We start from the raw sequence: 6,629 nt of genomic DNA, 5'->3' as shown, positions 1-6,629 counted from the left end.
CAGGATTGGCTTTGGTGAAGTTCCATAGCTTCTGTTTATCCTGGAATGTTTTGATTACACCCTCATATTTGATTGATAGCTTTGCTGGATAAAGGATTCTTGGTTGGCGATTTTTTTCTAGCACTTAATAACAACAACATCAACTGTGGGAAGACTGTTAACCAATGCTCTTGTCACTGTACCAGCTTGCTTTAATGACTGTCATTGCTAGACTACCAAAGATATTGGAACTATTTCTGGCCTCAATATACTTAGAATCATCAATGAAGCCTCTGCTACTGCTATTGCATATGACTTAGACAAAAAGGTTGGTGCTGAAAGGATTGTGTTGATCTTTGATTTAAGAGGAGGCTCTTTTGGAGATAGAGATCTTTGATGTCAAATCTAAAGCTAGAGAAACCTGCTTAGGTGGAGAAGACTGACAACGGAATAACCAACTATTTTATTGCTGAGTTGAAGCACAAGCATAAGGTCATTAAGGAGAATACGAGGGTTGTCCATTGTCTTCACACTTCTTGTGAACATGTAGTGTTCATTCTTCCTTCTAACACCCAGGCTAGTATTGAGATTAATTCTCTTTATGAAATTATCGACTTCTAAACCTCCCTACCCATGCCTGATTTGATGAATTGAATTCTGACCTCATCGATTGAACTCTGGACCCTGTGGATAAAGCCTTTAGGGATGGCAAACTAGACAAGTCACAGATTGGTGATGCTATCCTGCTGAGTGGTCTAGCCATATTCCCAAGATTCAGAAACTTCTTTAATGGAAAATAATTGAATAAGAGTATCAACCCTGATAAGACTGTTGCTTGTATCGCAGCTGTCCAGACAACCATCTAATCAGGAGATGATCTGAAAATGTTTAAGATTTACTGCTCTTTCATGTCACTCTTCTTCTCTTTGGCATTGGAACTGCTGCTGGAGTCATGACTGTCCTCATTAAGTGCAATACTGCCATTCGTACCAAAGAGACACGGACCTTCACAAGCTACTCTGATAACCAGCCTGCTATACTCACGGCACTTAACAACAACAACAATACTCATTCAGGTTTATGAAGGTGAATGTGCCATGGCCAAGGATAATAACCTCTTTGGCAAAGTTGAATTCACTGGCATACCTCCTGCATCCCATGGTGTTCCTCAGATTAAGGTCACTTTAGATATGGATGGCAATGTCACTTCAATGTTTCTGCTGTGGATAAGAGTACCAGGAAAGAGAACAAGATTGCCATCACCGATGACAAGGGCCACTTGAGTGAAGAAGACATTGAACATATGGTCCAGGAAGCTGAGAAGTACAAATCTGAAAATGAGAAACAGTGGGACAAGTTATCCTCTAAGAGTTCACTTGAATCACATGCATTTAGTATGAAAGCAACAATTAAAGATGAAAAACTTTAAGGCAAAAGAAATGATGAAGGCAAACAGACTTTTGATAAGTGTAATGAAATTATCAGCTGACTTGATAAGAATCAGACAGAAGAAAAGGAGGAATTTGAACATCATTAGAAAGAGCTGAACCAAGTTGTACCAAGATGACAGAGGCATGCCTGGAGGAATGCCTGGCGGCTTCCCAACTGGTGAAGCTCCTCTATATGGTGGTGTCTCTCATGGACACACCACTGAAGAGATTGATGTAGTCATTACCTGAACATAGGTACCTTAGCATTGGAAAACATTGAAGGACCCAAATTTGTTGTATATTCAATAGCAGTTTTTAAAATTGGAACTGCACTACTAAATTCCTGGGCTTTCTTAATACTTGAATATGGACTATATGCATAGGAACATTGCCCTTTATTAGCGCTGTATTATAAATGGAAAATGCAATGTCCTAAATAAAACTATATGTAAAATTGGGGGGATAAAAGAGCACGCGAGAGAGAATATAGCAATAAAGTGAATGACAAAAGTATTTTGGTTTGTGGCCCTGCAGAATAAGCACTTGACCACAGAGTTTGGTTTGAGCCATAAGGTTGGTGGTTCAACTCACCAGGTCCTCCTCAGAAACACTATACAGGGTCACTATGAGTTGGGACCAACTCAATGGCACTTAACAGCAGCACATATGACAGTTTCTAATACACAATAACGGAGTATTGGTGTGGTGATGTAGGATAAACATTGGACAACAGCGATTCCTTAGAAACTCTATACAGGGTCTCAGTGAGTCAGAACCAACGTTATAGCACTTAGCAACAACAACAACTGCTGTAGTACATTAAATGGTCAATAGCATGAAAGCGTTTCTAAAATGTGACACAGAAACAAAGAGAGCACATGCTTTTGAAAATTTGAAATATTTGTTTGATGCAGGATTACCACAAACCTTCAATTAATAAAAAAAGACAGTATCTATGAAGAGCAATATAGCAAAGCACAGTAAAATGAGGTATGGTTTTACTTTGTTTTTCGTACTTATTTTGAAAGAATGTGCTTTTTGAAATGTATTATTTCAAAATATTTTGAAAGTACGTACAATACATGAGTTGTCAAGTTAAAATATTTTTTAACATTCTATTGTGAATTGGGTGAAAGTTTATAGATCAGATCCATTTTCCATTCAAAATTCATGCACAAAATTCATACACAAAATTCATATTGGTTGCAATACCTATAATGTAAGATCACTTAACCCATATCCTCCTTGTGTTTAACATTTCCATTTTTCCTTCTTTCCTAACCCTTCCTGCCCTTTGAACTTTGTCCTTACACAAATGCTGCCCTTGTAGTGGATTATTCTAAGGAGTGCTTACTTACCTAGTGTTATTGTTCACATTGTAGATTATTCTGTTGTTTACCTGAAAAATAAGCCTGAGGGTGAATTCACTTCCAGGCCAGAAGGATGATTAAGGACTATAGACCTGAGACTATGGCCCTTGATGTTGTTGTTGTGGGTTGGGTCTGACTCACAATGATCCTTGCTTGTATAAGGTTTCTAAGGAGCAGTTGGTGGGTTTGAACTGCCAACTTTTCAGTTAGCAGCCCAGTGCTGATCCTACAGCACCGCACCAGGACTCTATAGTCAAGTTAAATTATTTTTAATTCTCATTTTGAAGTCCTCTTTAATTTAACAGTTACTTAGAATTGTTTTTAAAACTGTTTAGGGCATTCTGTGAAGATGATCACATAGCCAGATCATTATTCTGATTCCCTCTCCAAAATATAAAAAGAAATACAACTAGGAAATCATGTTTTGCCTTGTTGTTGTTGTTAAGTAAGGTCAAGTTGGTTCTGGCCCATAGTTACCCTGAATAGAGTTTCCAAGGAGCAGATCAAACTGACTTTGCAGTCCAGTGCATTAACCCACAATGCAACTGCCTAGAGGGACTCCAAACTGGGAGTAAAGGGCAAAAGCAGAGAGTTGAAGACAGGTAAGAATCAATAAATCAATGATTTGCATGTGGTTGTTGTTGTTGATAGGTGCCATCGAATTGGTACTGATTCATAGTGACCTTATGCACAACAAAATGAAACAGTGCCCGATCCTGGGCCAACCTTACAATCATTGCCACAGTTGAGCCCATTGATGCTGCCACTTTGCCAATCCATCTTGCTGGGGATCTTCCCCCTTTTCTCTGACCCTCCACCTTATCAAACATGATATCCCTCTCCAGCAACTGGTCCTTCCTGACAATATGTCTGAAGTATGAGAGACGAAGTGTGGCCATCCTGGCCTCCAAGGAGCACTCTGGCTGCACTTCTTCCAACACAGATCTGTTAGATCTTTTGGCAGCCCATGGCACTTTCAGTATTCTCCTCCAATATCAGTTTTCCCATCATCCTTGCCCTCTGGCTTCTGTGAATTGGGCAAACAGCCCCAGAAAAAGAGCCTGCCTCCCTAACTACCACACACAATGCCTGTGCAAAGAGATAGTACCCCAGGTTTCTGCTCTAAAATCAACAAGGCCAACTTCCTTAGAGGTCTGTTTAGAATGTGACAACCCCTCCATCACCAAGTAACTGTAAATTTTCAGGCTACTAGAGTCCGGAATTCCTGGTGGCACTGTGGGCCAATGCACCAGGTTGCAAAGCCATTTGAACTGCAAGGTCGGTCGTTCAAGTTCACCAGTCGCTACTTGGAAACCCTATACAGAGTTACTATGGGTCGGAACCGACTCGACGGCACTTAACAACAACAACAACAACAGAGTTCTGATGTGGAGCTGTAGGATAAGCACTGGATCGCAAGGTTTGTTTGAACTGCCACTTCGGTAGTTGAAATCTACCAGCTGCTTTTCAAAAATACTACACAGGGTTGCTATGAGTTAGAACCTACTCAACAGCACTAGACAACAATAATGAACTGCTAAAGAAGGCCCCCTAGAGGGAAATCTCCAAAAGCCAGTACTCTATCTGTTTACCTGCATCACTCATAGCAGAGGTCATTGAAACCAACAGAAGAGACATCTCTGGGGGCTAGTTTGAGTCTGTTTGCCTGCCCGCCTCCACCCCCCCACCCCCGCCACCCCCCAACCCACTTCTGGTTCTGTGAGACCTAAGAAAAAGACTCCATTTTGTACATTGGCCTGAGCAAGTCCCCCTGTTCCAGGAAAACTACAGGAATGTGCCAAGTCAGCTCGTAATGCATAAGAATAGCCCTCCTCCCCTAGCAACAGCAAATAGTAGATAAGCAGAGCCGACAGCTCAAGGCCAGATGCTATATGTTTTCTCTTATCTTAACCCAGCAGCTCTGGCCACTAGTAATGACCAACCAGATTGTAACACCCCATACCTTGCAAAATGTTAACCAATCCTAGAGTTGCTAAGCTAGAAAGCCCCGAGCTTGCTTGTAACCTTGATAAAAACCCTGCTGACTAGGAGTTCTGGGCCTTCATCCTGAGTCCACTGCGTCGGATATGGATGGGGTCCGAGCTGGAGCTTGAATAAACAACCCTTGTGTGATTTCATCGGCATCGGCTCATTGGTGGTCTTTGGAGACCTCGAGATCTGGGCAGTACAATTCCCACTGAGAACTGATGAGCAAGGCCACTGTGTGCTAGGAATTAGACATTTCATGTGGAGGCTTCATCCTTAGGCAATATACTATGCAGAGGGCTCTGATAACAATGAGGAACCTCCTCCATTTAGACTGTAGTGGCCCCTCTTTCAACTGGTCATTGTTGGCTGCTGGACTAATAGAAACTTCTACAGCAGATTCACTACAGTTGAGGCTGGCCATTTAGTGGAGACTTCTTCCCCAATCACCACAGGGCTATTGGGATCTGAAACCAACAAAACAAATCTCTTGGAATTGGGCCTGGGAAGCGCCATCCATTTTTGCTTTAGTTTTTGAAGAAAGTCGCCCTGTGCTTTCCCTGAGGGCAAGTTCAGTTATAAGCGGCCCACACATCACAGGGAAGGATACTTCCAAAAAACCAGAGCGCAAAATCTACAACAGTAGGATCTCACTGAGTCTGGGCTTCCAAACTGAAAACATGGTTACAAGAATAGAGCAGAAGACATAGTAATATCCAAAGAGGACTGTACCCCTTGGTAAAAAGATGATTAGAGTACAACATCTTGCTTTAGTGCTGTGTTCTCTAATGGCCAGATTGATGACAATGGGCTCTCTATTGAGTTATAATGAAAGTTGAAAACAGATCTGAAACTATCTAAACCTAATTAAATCATGGAGTGAGAAGGAGAGAAAGGAAGCAACAAGCGAAGGTCAAAGGCTCTGCCCAACTAAGAGAACTGAGAAAGTCGTTTCATCTCATAGTGACAACAGAATGAAACATTGTCCAGTTTTACACCATCCTCACAATAATTACTATGTTGAGACCATTAGTGTAGTCATTTTTTCAGTCCATCTCGTTGAAGGTCTTCCTCTCTTTCTTTGATCCTCTGTTTAACCAAATATGAGAATATTCGGTTCTCCAGAGATTTGTCCCTCCTGATAACATGTTCAAAGAATGTGACATGCATCTTGTCATCCTTGCTTTTAAGGAGTATTCTCACTGTACTTTTTCCAAGACATTTGCTTATTCTGGAAATTCATAGTCTATTCAGTATTCTTCACTAATGACATATTTCAAAATTATCAATTCTTCTTCAGTCTTTCCTATTTATTGTTGAGCTTTCATATGTACATGAAGAAACTGAAAAACTGAAAAAACTTGGGTCTGGGCACCTTAGTTCTTAAAGTGACATCTTTGCTTTTTAACACATTAAAGAGGTATTTTGCAATATCTTTCTCTAATTAAATGCCTTGCTTGATTTCTTGAATGCTGTTTCCATACACACTAACTGTGGATCCAAATATAATGAAATTCTTGACAACTTCATTATTTTCTTAGTTCATGACAGTGTTACTTATTGTGAGGATTTGTGTGAGGTATAATCTATACTGAAAGCTTTAGTTTTTGAACTTCATCATAAGTACTTCAAGTCCTTTTCACTTTCAGAAAGCAAGGTTGTGTCATTTGCTTGTGTCAGGTTGTTAATGAGCATCCTCCAGTGCCAGTGTCTTGTTCTTCATATAATCATACTACTCATATTATTTGCACAACATGCGGATTGAATAAGTATGTTCAAACGATGTAATTCTGATGCACATCTTTCCTAATTTTAAACCATGAAGTAGCCCTTTCTTCTGCTCTAACAACTGCCTTTTTGTCAA

The 6,629-nt window shown here is 40.5% G+C and overlaps 1 pseudogene; it reads left to right on the top strand.

The window, feature by feature from the left end:
• Nucleotides 1-151: 151 nt before the first annotated feature.
• LOC102814900 lies at nucleotides 152-1,546 on the top strand (annotated as a pseudogene).
• The last annotated feature ends 5,083 nt before the right edge of the window (nucleotides 1,547-6,629 follow it).

This window comes from Chrysochloris asiatica, unplaced genomic scaffold, assembly GCF_000296735.1.
Source record: "Chrysochloris asiatica unplaced genomic scaffold, ChrAsi1.0 scaffold00198, whole genome shotgun sequence".
Taxonomy (NCBI): domain Eukaryota; kingdom Metazoa; phylum Chordata; class Mammalia; order Afrosoricida; family Chrysochloridae; genus Chrysochloris; species Chrysochloris asiatica.
The sequence above is the reverse complement of the archived record's forward strand: the minus strand, read 5'-3'. Positions and strand labels throughout refer to the sequence as shown.